Raw genomic sequence first — 13,520 nt, forward strand, 5'->3', positions numbered from 1 at the left:
GCCGGTCACCTCAGAAGCCGAGGACGCTTGGTTCTGGGGGCTTGGCCATTTCTCTCTAGAGGGCTCTGGGGGAAGTCGGGACGCCGCTTCTGCCTGGTCAGCTCTCCTTCACTCACCAGACTGACTCTACTCATTTAATGGGGTGCTACGAATCACGCCTGAGCCGTGAAACCCCTTTGAAATGTCTCCTGCGCTCCCTGGAAAGCCAGAGAGCCTCATTTTTATGCCATTCTCAGAAGTACAGTTTTTGCTACTGCAATGGTAAATGATCAGAAGTCTGTTTACTTTCAGGCTCTCTTTGCTCTCTCTCTGCCATTCATGTCCAACTTTCCCTATCTCTCCCTTTCTCTTTTCTACATTTTGGCTTGTGCCCTGAAGAGTGCGACGCAGGCTGGGTCCCAGGGACCGCCCTCTAGGTTCCCTCTCAAAGGCTAGCCAATGTAGGCTTAATCTATTCAGGCTTTCTTTGCATTCTTTCAGAAATTCGCCATCTTGAATTCGCCATCTTGGCCACGTGGTGGGTTAAGGGTTTGGCCCCATCTGACCCTTAACCTTCCACTAAGTTTACTACTCCATCTATTCTAAGGTGCCTTGCTAACAAGTAGCTCTTTTCACAGGCCCTGGTAATGGAGGCCCAACCAGCTGATATGCTTTGTTAGCAAAGATGTCTAAACGTTGTCGAAATTTTAGGTTTTAAGTTTTGCCTTTTTTGTTTTGTGTTGTGTATTCTACTACTGACTATGTGGTTCTAAAATACTGGGTATATCTGCTAAAATTCTCATCACATCTAATGAGTTTCATCATTTCAGAATATTTGTTGGCAATTCTTGATAAGAACCAGGTAAGCTCTACTTATTCTACTTGATCTCCTTGTTGCCTTAATTGGAAATAATAAAGGGCTTTTGTGGCAAAGATTTCAGTTCAAAGCCAGCTCGGGCTGAAAAATCCCTAAGACTCCATCTCCCAGCTAAACTCTGCAAGTGGTACTATAACTCAAAGTGGTTCAGTGCTAGCCTTGAGCAGAAGTGCTCAGGGACAGTGCCCAGGCCTTGAGTTCAAACCTCCTTAAATACTAGTGGTACTATAACTCAAAGTGTTTCAGTGCTAGCCTTGAGCAGAAGTGCTCAGGGACAGTACCCAGGCCTTGAGTTCAAATCTTGAATACCAACTGGGACAAGCCATCCCAGCAATGAGCACCTAGACTCAGCCAGTCTGGGGAACAAGGGAACATGGAGAAGAGTAAGAGGAGATAATGTCACATCAGCTACTTTGTGCCTGCCCTTTCAAAATTAACCAGAGCCGGGAGGTCAGTGGAAGTAAGAAGCCTACCCAGCTAATGTCTATACCTGTGTACCTATTAACTGAACAGGAATTTATATTCTTGCCTTTGTCACCTGACTTCTCTACCTAGTAGCCAGATGTCAGAAGTAGCTAGGGACATTTCTAACAACATTTTCAGCCCCAAGTCCTTCCTCTTGCCATTTATTTGCTGCTTAGTATTTTTTTTTTCCAGCCCCTCAATGCTCATGAGACTTCTCCAGACTTCACCTAAGGACTCACACCACCAAGGGACAGCTGCTGCTCACTGCCTTCTCTGGGAGGAGACCAAATTCCAGCCTTTTACCCCTATTGTCGACGCCCCTTGTCAGCAGGAAGTAGCCAGAGAGAATCCGCGCCCTATTTCATGATTATTAAAAGGCTGGAATGTAAGGTCCGCTCCTGGATGGTGAGCAGACTCCACCCTCCTCGGAGCAAAGTCTCCACCCAGTACCTGCGTTACCTAGGCAACTGGGACACCTGGAAGAGGTCACATCTGCATCCGCTGAGGTCACATCTGAATTTGATGTGGCCACACCTTTCTCCGCCCATACCCTACATAAGGCCTAGCCCAGGCCCAGACTCTTTCCCTCTCTGTTCGTTTCTAGCTCTTGCTCTTGCTCTTCTTTTCTAGCTCTCTTGCTCTTGCTCTTCTTTTCTAGCTCTGTCTGCTCTCTCTCTGCTCTAGCTCTTTCCTCTCTCTTTCCCAGCCACGTGGAGTGCCAACCTTGCCTGGTCCCAGCAGGTCTACTGAATAAACCTACCCCTTACCTGAATACCACGTGAGTGCTACTATTCTTACCCCTCTCTCTGCTCTTTTCTAGCTCTTTCCTCTCTTTCCCAGCTCTCTCCTTCCCAGGCCTTTCCCAGCCACGTGGAGTGCCAACCTTGCCTGGTCCCAGCAGGTCTACTGAATAAACCTACCCCTTACCTGAATACCACGTGCATGCTGGTGCTGTTCTTACTCGGCTACCTCTTTTTAAAAACCTAACATTTTGTAAGGCTGGTTTGGTGGAGATATACTGTTTCAATTTCTCTTTGCTATGGACGATTTTTATTTGGCCTTCAGTTTTGAATGAGAGTTTAGCTGGGTACAGTAGTCTTGGTTGATAGTTGTTTGTCTTTACGGCATGGCATACATCATTCCAGGCTCTTCTTGCTTTGATTGTCTCTGCTGAGAAATCTGAGGAGATTCTAATTGATTTCCCTTTATAGGTGATTAATCTTTTCTCTTTGACAACTGTAAGGATCTTTTCCTTGGTCTGAATTGATCCTGTCTGGATTATAATGTGACAGTGGGATGTCCTATTATGGTCTGGTCTATTTGGGGTTCTAAAAGCTTCTTGTATCTGAATAGGCCTATCTTTTTGCATGTTTGGGAAGTTCTCTGCTAGGATCCTGTTAAATAAATTTCCTAGACCATTAACTTCTATTTGTAGGTGTTCCTGTACACCCATTATCATCAGATTAGGCTTTCTGATGGTGTCTTCCAAGTGTTGGATAGATCTATCATATTTCTTGGACTTGTCTTGGATGTTGTATGTTCTTTCTCTATAATATCTAGGCTGTCTTCAATCCCTGAGATTCGATCTTCTGCATGGTTTAACTTGCTGTCAGGACTTTCCACTTTGTTTTTTATTTCTTTTCCTTCTAATTGTTCAGCTTTGATGGTTTCAAATTCTTTGTTGAAGCTTTGTTTTAGATCTTGTATGAACTTTTTTACTTCCTTAATTTGGTGTTCAGTGTTTATTCTCAAATCACTTAGTTGATTGTTTATGCTTTCCTTGCACTCCCATTCCTTCTGATGGGTTCCATTCAGCATTCCCTTTGTGGTCTCCCTGACTTCCTTCAGCTCTTTGTTAATGGATTCCATGAATGCCTTTAGTGTTCTTTGTGTATTCTCATCCTGTTCTCTCAATTCCTGTATTACTCTTTGCTTAGCTTCCTCACGTTCACGCCACTCCTGCAGTTCTCTTTGAGTGTTCTCAGCCTGCTCATGCCATTCCTTCCTTTCTCTTTGAGTGTTCTCAAGCTGCTCACGTAAATCCTGTATCAGTTTTTGAATAGCTTCCTCACGCTCATGATATTCTTGTATAAACCTTTGGATTGCCTCCTCTCTCTCCCTATCACGCTCATACAAGTCCTTTGTAGGTTTTCAGTATTTTCATTTTTCATGTTTGCCAGCAGTGTTTGTTTAGCTATTTGGAAACTCTCCTCTGGATTGTTCATTATCTGTTCTGTCCCCTGAGTATCATTAGTGGGAATTGAGATACCCACTCTTGCCATTTTTCTTGTGTTTTTCCGGCTTTCTAGCCATTTGCAATGAAAATATCACCAGTTTTTTTGCTAGAACACTATATTAAGCAAGCATCAACCAAAGTCTGTATTTGCACAGTCAATTGTTTGCAGATACAATCTAGTTCAACAGATGTATCTATTCAACATCAAACAACTATATCATAATGGCCTATGAACCGCAAAGAAGAATTTGGCAAACCAGAAATTATTAGGTTTGGAGAGAGATGTGGGTAAAAATAGGAATAGAGAAATGTGGGAAAGCACCGGGATAGTTCACTTAACTAAGTCCTAATCTCAAAGCAGGAAATAGGTTGGATAGGATGAAAGTACAGAGAGAGTAAAAAATGAAGAATGAGAAAGGGAAAAAAAGAGACCAGAAAAAAAGAAGAGTAAAAATTAAAAATTAAACTTAAAAATTAAAAAGGAAATATTCAGAGAAGAGCGTGCACATAATGAGAAAAGGGGAGGGATATAAAGAAGATGTGAAAAACTTAAAAATAAAAATATTTAAAATATAATATAGGTATAATGAGGTAGTACTGCTATAAAGGAATTTCAGTCTAAGAGGTTTTAAATTGAGTAATAAATTAATGGATTAAGTGTGTACAAATGGGATAAGTCTATATATCGATTATGGGTATATCTGAGGATGTGCAGAACAGTGATTAAGTTATATAAAGAAGAGCAAAAGAGAAGAAAAGGTGAAAAGAATAAGAAAGAAAGAAAAAAGATCAGAAGTTCAGTAGAGCTAAACAAAAAACAAAAATAATAAAAAAAAATTTAAAAAGAAAATAAAAAGAAAGAAAAACACACACACATATATACCACTAAATGAAAAAGTATAAGAGGAAGAATAAAAGTTAGTAGAAAATATTTTTTTTCAAAAAAGGTAAAAATTAAAACTTAAAAAAGTTTTAGAAAAATTTTTTATAAAAGGTACAAAAAAGAAAAAAAAAGAATAAAATTTATTTGATTTTGGGGGTGGGGAGATGAGTGGGAAAATCCTGTATCTACCTTGTATCTGTAACCAGCCTCTTGTTGGAGTCTCTGGTCTGTTTGTGGTGTTTGATTTTCCTGTGGTTGTTTGGTTTCTTAAGTCAGCTTGTTTGAACAGGCAGAAAAATGCTCTGCTTTACCCAGGATTTTGTGATCTTCCTCCCAGGTTAGTTCATTGGGAGGGAGATCTGCTTTGATTATCACAAAAGAGGGAGATGGCTATTTCCACAAGTTTGGAGATGCTGTGATGAGGCTAGGTTCTGGGTAGAGTTGAGGCCTTTCAGCAAACAGTAGCTTTTCATGGAGGGCTAGCTTGTGAGAAACTCACAGAGCCCAGCCTGCAGCCACTCTCAGGGTTTCTGTTCACTGAATTTCAATTGATTGGTGACATTGCTAAAGGGAGGGGCAGACTCTGGCTCTGTTTGCCCAGTGAAGAAAGCCACTCCTGGGGCTGACGCCTGAGCCTGGTGACTTTTCCCAGGGTAGATCTGAGTCTGGCAGGTCAGTTTGGTTCTTGTGACCTGCTAAATGACTCCAGTTTTCTTCCAAGGCCTGAGTGGGAGCTAGCTCAGCCATGTTTTGCCAGTATCAAACATGGAGGTCTCCGGTAGTGGGGGAGGGGAAGGGAGGCCTTCCTTCCTCTGGTCCCTGAGAAGGAGTGAGGACGTTAGGCTTCTACTCATGCCGAGTCTTGGTTCCTGGGTTTTCTATGGTCTGCGAACTGCAGGATGAAGTTGTCTGCTTCTTGTCGGTTCTTGTTGGTGTTGAGTAGAATCCGCTGTCCCGCCTTGTCTGGCTCCTTCATCCCAGACACTCTGCGTTGCTGGTATGGCTGCTACGGCCGCCGCCGCTGCTGCCACTGCAGCGGCGGCTGCTGGCAAGTGCTCAGATCTGTCTCCTTGCCTGGATTTTCCTTCTCTGGCCTAACTCTCTGTACTGTGATGGCACACTTGGTGTGATTCTCTGGCTTAGGACTGTTCACTGGAACTCTAAAACTGCTTTCTATGCAAGAGCTTGTTTAGCCTGCAGCTTCTCCTCCGCCATCTTCCTGGAACTTATTGCATCATTCTTAAGGAAAATGAAAGACTTAGAAATAATCATGTTAAGTGAAATAAACCAGACCCAGAGAAACTTAGGTTGCATGATTTTCCTCATTTGTGGTAGATAGAAGGTGTCTACAAATGTAAAAGTAAACACACTGGATGGTATGCACGGAGTTACAAATGAATTATCTTAAGTGTCAGAGTCTATGGAGAGTGAAGATACATAACTCTCTTAAAAACTTAGCCAAAGTCCAACAAAATAAAAGCTAGTGTACTGCAATGGAGGTCAGTGAGGGGCAATGTGAGAGGAGTAGGAAATTGAAGGTGAAAAGGATAGATTCTAGGCAAGAATCCATTGTATACTTCCCAGAATTGAAATATAAAAAGGAACGGGTAGCGTGAAATGGGGGTGAAGATGTTGAATAGGTAAGACAATTCCAGGTTCATTGTACACATATACTACTTACTTCAATAGGAAGTAATTCCATACATAACATAATATTGAGATACATAAGGACTGGCGTTGATTGGGAGGGGTGGATGAGAATGTTGAAAGGGGTGACATTGATCAAGATGCAATGTATCATAAACTGTTTTGGTGAATGGCAACTCCTTTGTACAACTACATAAAGATAATAAAAATATGTAAAAATTATTTATGATAGTTGAATAGAGAGTTTAACCTCAATTCAATTCTCAGTTAAAAATATTTTTAACCTGGAGGTTTAGAGAATAAAATTCAAATAATAAAACATTATGAACCTTTTTTATCAGAATTTTTGGAATTTAAATGAAAACTACTTTGCTTTTTGTCACCCATTGGGCTGTTTTAAGAGATTACTTCAAAATAAGTGGCTTAAAAACATCAGGAGTTTATACTCTAGAAACATGAACAGTGACTATAAAAATGGTTATGCAAAGCAATTCCTTGTCTCACGGGGGTCCCCTTTTTGGTTCATTATAATCTATTTTCTGGACATTCATATGGCAGAATAGTTATATTGGGCTTCTTTTATCAGGGTCATTATTTCAGAGTCATCTCTGAAAGGGTGATTCTAATATCCCCAGAAGGGGAGTAGAATTTCAACTTGTCTATCTGGAAGGATTTACATCATCCAATACCCTGGGAACTTTTGTGTAATGTATCATTTGGATATTATTTCACAGAAGATAACTTAAGGACAAGTTTATATCATGTAAATTATGTGAATGATTCTTTTTGCAATGGGAATAATTATAGTGACGGTAAAGTGAAATGTGATTGTTTAGTGGCTCATGAATCACATCACAGGTAACCATTTAAACATGGTACAGCCTTCCTAAGGCCATTGTGATGTATAAGAACAATCTGTGATGAGTATATGAATAATATGTTATGCTTTCAGAAATATACGTTTGTGCCAACAAATACAGATCTCCTTTGATTTTAATTTTGGTCTGCTATTAGGACTTCCACAGAAACCAAAATCAGAGGATACTAGTTTCTCTGATAAAATACATAATAAAATTGTTATAATTAATATTACATGAAGACTGTAATATTATTAACTCTATAAATACTAGTATTCACATTACATAATATATTGACATTCTTTGGTTACATCAATATTTAGAATATTTATAATTAAATGTAAATTGTTTGCAAATAGTTATTTGATGATGTATAGAAAATGAGAAAAAGATTTATGTACATATTTACTATAAGTGCAAAAAGATTCATGTGTTATTTTTGATCCTTCATTTGTTGGTTTCATTCATGCATGAAGAACAAGCAGAGAAGTGACAATTGCAACCTTGCATTTACTAAAGCACTAATTACATGAATTTATGTTTGGCTAAATAGTAGATTTTAGAAATTAAATAGTCTTTTTCTTCCTTCCTTCCTTTGTCCTTCTTTCCTTTCTTCCTTTCCTCTTTTTTTCTCCTTTTTTCCCTCCATCCCTACCTCCCTCTCTCTTTCTTTCTTCCATCCTTCCTTTCTTTCTACCCTTCTTTCTTTCTTTCTTTCTTCCTTTCTTTCTTTCTGTCTTTTTTCATTCTTCCTTTCTTTCTTTTGCTCAGAATATTTCTTATGTGTATAGAAAAAATATCAGCTGTTTTACTCCAAGTTGTGATAAGTAATTTTAAATATTCACTGGATTAATATTAATTTTAATAGCCTATGTTATATCTTAAGACAAATTGTACTAAAACAACGACACAAAAGTTGCAAGATATGTAACAAATATTACTTTTATGAATTGTTTATTTCTTCAAACAAAAATAAGAATTTAGACATACTATTTTTTGTCTGTGTTGTTCTTGTTATTTGAACTCAAGACCCTATCCCTTAGTTTTTTCACTCAAGGATATTGCTCTAACATTTGAGCCACAACTGTTCTTCTGGCTGTGTGTGTGTGTGTGTGTGTGTGTGTGTGTGTGTTGTAATGTGTGTGTGTGTGTGTGATTAATTGAGATGCAGCTCACAAACATTTTTACCAAGGCTGGCTTTGAACCCAGCTTCCAGAGTAACAAAGATTAAAAGCTTGAGACACCCATATTCAGCACAGATATAATATATTTAAAAATAAAATTAATTTTATATTATTTGAAGTGTAGAGGCTCAAATTAACAAATTAACATTTAGATAGTTATTTCATTATTACCCCTGAACCTGCACTGTGAAAAATATTTTTCATTTTTATGAAAAAATTACACTCAAAGGTTTAAATGACAAAATCTTTGCCATTGAAATACACTATTATTCAAAAGTGAAAAAGAGTTCGTTAATCAAATTTCTCATGTAAGCTAAGAGCAAAGGGCTCTGTCAGGCTGAATGAAGCAATTCTTCATTAAATTAAATATTATCTCCTGCGGTCACATGATTTTCTCTCCTTTTTAACCTAAAATTTTTTGACATAAAAATGTAGATTCATATATTTTTTGAGTATTTAAAAATCGTAGTTACAGGCCATATATTTATGAGGTTTGATTACCAATCATTTGAGAATCACTGAATTTCATGTATTTTATGTCAACATTGATTTTTATAAAGGGAATGAATCTCAATATGAGAGAACTGAAGCAAGATATTCCATCACTTATCCAATTATTCCTATGGACTTGAATATAACTTATTTTTGAATGGCAGGAAATGCATATTATACTTACTCTCTATTAAATAATTAAGAAATAAATGATTGTGATAGTATTTATTTTTCCTTTAACTAGAAAGAAAGAACTTCACTATAGATGACAAAATCTTTAATGGAAATGCCTTAAAATTATGAAAAATTTGTCATTATGAGTTTGATGAAATAGTTATTTTTGAAGGTCACAAAATGAAATCTCTTGAAACTCCCTTAAATGTTAAATAAAATGTACTTGCATTCAAAACATTTCATGCATCCCTCCAGCAATGTTATAACCAAACCACCTCCATGCCTAATAGCTTCTCTTACTAATTCAAGTAAATATTTAGGAACAAAAGTTATAGCAATTGTATGGAAATATCTATCCAGCACTCTAGAAATTAATCTGAATTCATAAAGGAAAGTTTTCACTATTGTGCCATAAAGAGGTGGTCAACCGTTTCAAGTGTGCAAAATTGTAGAGATTTGGTCACTGAGAACTTGTGATTAAAGAGGATGGTAAGATCAAATTTCTTTCCTCCTCTTCCTTCTTTTTCTTCTCTGTCTCCTCCTTTTCCTTCACCTCTTTCTCCCTCTACCACTATTTCTCCTCTTCTTTACTTCCTGGCTTTTATAAATACACAAACTTTATCAAATGTTCCTGACATAGGGTACTGTGCCACCACCAACCCAAGCAGTAAGGATAAAATCATGAAGTGAAATGTATAAAATCAGGAGCCAAGATTAATCTTTCCTCCTTTTAAGTTAATCTTACAAAGCATTTTCTCATATTAATAAGAGACTGACACAGCATACTCTTTTTATTATAAGGGATAAGATTTATTGCAAATAAAAATCTGACGAACATTGCCCTAATGAAATGATTGATTAAATTAATATTATAGTTGGACAAATCTACTTTAAAATATCTAATGTTCTTCAATAAGAGGAAAAAAATACACCTTTATGGTTTTCTATGAAAAGACAGCAGAATTCATTCTGTTCCTCAAGGAAATTGACCTATAATTGGGAGTATTGTCCATTTCATAAAAGATGTAAGAAGATTGAAGAATAAATTTCAACTCAAACTTCATGATATAAAATTTATTTTGTCCCTGATACTACCCTTTTATTCTAGCTATATCTGGTTCCCAAAATGATTCACATTTTATTCTAATCATATTTTTAGTTAACTTTAAGTAGTTTTATGGAAATTGCTGTTTGAAAAAGCAATTTATGAACAGTGTTCAGTGAGTACTTTTTTTCTGTTTTCTCTCCAGAGGCTTGAACTCGGTCTGGGCACTGTCCCTGAGCTCCTTTGGATGAAAACTAAAACTCTGTCACTTGAGGCACAACAGCACTTCCAGATTTTTCTGAGATTTAATTGGAAATAAGAATATCACAGACTTTCCTGCCTGGGCTGGCTTCAAACCTCAATTCTCAGCCTCCTGATTATCTAGGATTACAGGCATGAGACGCTAGTGCCCGGCTTAATAGAACACATCTTTTTTTTTTTTTTTGGCAGTCCTGTGACTTGAACGTAGGACCTTGGCAATGTCTTTGAGTTTCTTTTCCTCATGCTAGTCCTCTAAAGCCTGTGTCATAGTTCCAATTCCATATTTTTTTATGTAATACTGAAGAATCAAACCCAGGGCTGCACACATGCAAGGCAAGCAGTCTACCACTAAGCCACATTCCATGGCCAATCCAATGCATCTTGATGATCATTATCCCTCATCCTTCTCAATCCTATGTCATCCGTCAAATTACATAACTTTGTAGAATATTCACTGACTTGCAATGGCATGTATAGTCAATCAGAGGATATATTATAGGTCGTATTTTTTGATAGTCTTATTCATTAACATACTAAAGTTATATGCATTACAGAATTCTGTGATTTTAAATTCTGAATTATCACTCAGATTCACCCACTACTATTCTAAAATTATTCCTAAGGTTAATGCAAATGCAATCTGTAATTCTTCGATAAAGTACAATGATTCTTTGTTTAGAAACAATGAAAGGTGGTTTTTAATCAATACACTGTTAAATTTCTTGAATGTACAGAGACTTTAACATAATGTCACTCTTAATAAATGCCAATACCCTCCTTAATCATCCCTCTTTTAACAATTCCATCCACATAGCTTGAGTCTAAATTGAGAACACACATTTAGTTTTTTATTTAAGAGTTGGAGTATAAACATCACCTCCATTTCTAGAACACCCCTACCTTCTCAAAATACTCCAATATTTATTAGTAGTCACTTCTTGTCATCATTTCAACCTACCCTCCCCTTACGTAACTATTATTTCATATTCTACCTCTAAAAATGTGCCAATTTTAAAAAGTTCATATAATTAGAAAATGTAGTCTATTGTATCCATATCTGCCATATAATATTAGTGTTTCCAAAGTAAGTCCATGCAATTTTTTCTCATGAATAGAGCATATTGTTTTGTATGCATGTGTATAATTGTATAACGTCCTCAATAGGCATTTCAATATTTCATTATATGTTATTGTAAAAGTTTTTGCTATATGCAGTGCTGCATATATTTAATTGGATCTGGCTTATTTCAGTTACTATCTTTTTTTTCCCAGTCTTTCCATTTCCTCAGGAATGCGATAATGCCATTGTTTCCAATGGAAGCACAGAATTCCATCAATACAACAGAATTGAAGACCCAGAATTTAAGCCACTCCTATAGGCATATAATCTTTGATAAGGGAGCCAGAAACGCAGGATAGAAGAAAGACAGCCTCCACAAAAAATTGGGCTGATAGAATTGACTGTACAAAGAGAAATGAAACGAGATCCTTATAAAATCTCCGCTGTACAAGAATCAACTCCAAATGGATGGAAGACCTCATTGTGAGTCCAGATACATTGAGAATGTTACAGGAAGAGTTATTGAGGGGAAACACAAGGGCTCAAAAGCCATGAAGAAAAAAAAGATATTATAGAGCAGATTGATTAAGGAGCAAACATACAGATGAGAGCCTTAGTCAATGCTAAACCCTTACTCCCTTTTCCAACTAGGTTATTTATAGTGGGTTTACATGAATATGACTTTTCTGGTGGGGATTAGAAAGAAAACGACTAATGCTAATACATAGATAGTGCGTGAAATGAGTTGTAGCTGGAGAAAGGGAGGGGTTAAGGCATGGGAGTCTAGTTCAAAGCCTTGTCTTTGTGCCATCTAAGTAAGGTATAGCTGCACAAGGGAAGAGGGGGTAGAACAGGAGTGGATATAAACAAATTCACTGATCTGAAGCCTCAAAATAAGCACCTCAGACTGTGTGTGGACCAAAAGTCTCTAACATGAGGTTTTATTTAAATTAAGAAGCACGATTTTCATTTTTTTGCAGAGTGGGATCATGCATACTCACAGGCAATGTCTGCTATGTCAGGTAATCCAATCTACTCCTTCAGGTTACCCAATAGCCAGATTCCAACTCAAATCTGTACAATGAGATTGTACAATTGAGACTGCGAAAATTTCCCTCTCATGAAGCAAAATTCTGTCAAATGATTTCTCTCTTCCAGATGTTTACACATTTCACATGATACTTCCTACTATTTTTCTTCATTATAGATGTTCATATTAATTTTGTTGTTGTTGTCTTGTGTATATATGCCATTTTTAGGGCTTGATCTGAATATTCAATAGTCTCCCGTGTATTTTTTGCTCATGGCTGATGACACTCCATTCCTTGAGTCACATCCTCACCCTCTCCTTCTTGCTGGATAATTGGAGATAAGTTTTCACATTTTTTGTCTGTTTGGACTGATATTGACCTAGTATCTTCAGGTCTTAGCCTCCTGAGTTTCTAACTTTGCTTTACTGTTATTTTAATTAAGTTGTAGAAGAAAGTGGAAGTATATTCGTTTTAAGTGTGCAATTTTTAAATACACCTTGCGTCAACGTGATATAATGTAACTGTTATCAATCTTAACTGTTAAATCAATGAATATTACATATTCCCACAGAAATAAAATTAAAATAAGATATATGTGTTTCCGTAAAGAAGTAATGGAACTTTACAATTCGTGTTTTATATAACTTTAATTAGCAGACTTCCATGAATAAAATTAAATATATTAATTTTATACCACAAGAAGCAAAGCGATTATAATAAAGAATAGATATTTTGGAAGTGGTGATGTGGCTCAAGTGTTAGAGCGCTAGCCTTGAGCTGAAGAGCTGAAGGATAGTGCCAAGGCCCAGAGTTCAAGCCCCATGACAGACAAAAAAATAGGTATTTCATCGCAGCCAGAAGATAAGTTTTTGAGCATTCGCACTAAAAAGAAATGTATACATGAAGAAATTAATAGATATTATATAGCTTAATCATTACAAAACATAAATAAATGGGATTACCACTCAATACTTCATAAATATGTAAAAAATAATTGTGTCACAAGGCGCCAGTGGCTTATGCTTGTAACCCCAGCCTCTAAGGAGGCTGAGGTGAGAATCATCGTTCAAAGCCAGCCTAGGCAGGAAAGTCTGTGAGACTCTTATCTCCAATGAGCTACCAGAAACCTGGCAGTGGCTCAAGGGCTAGAGCACTAATCTTGAGCTGATGAGCTGAGGGACAGTGTCCAGGACCAAAATTCAAGCCCCATGACCGACAAAAATTAAAAATAAACAGTTAAAAATAAACAAATATTTTGACATAAATGTTAAAATACATATTCTAAATATTTTAAAATCCTCACTAGATACACTAGTTCATATAAATATA

The sequence above is a fragment of the Dipodomys spectabilis genome, unplaced genomic scaffold, assembly GCF_019054845.1.
Source record: "Dipodomys spectabilis isolate Male_0828 unplaced genomic scaffold, ASM1905484v1 ptg000191l, whole genome shotgun sequence".
NCBI classification, from domain to species: domain Eukaryota; kingdom Metazoa; phylum Chordata; class Mammalia; order Rodentia; family Heteromyidae; genus Dipodomys; species Dipodomys spectabilis.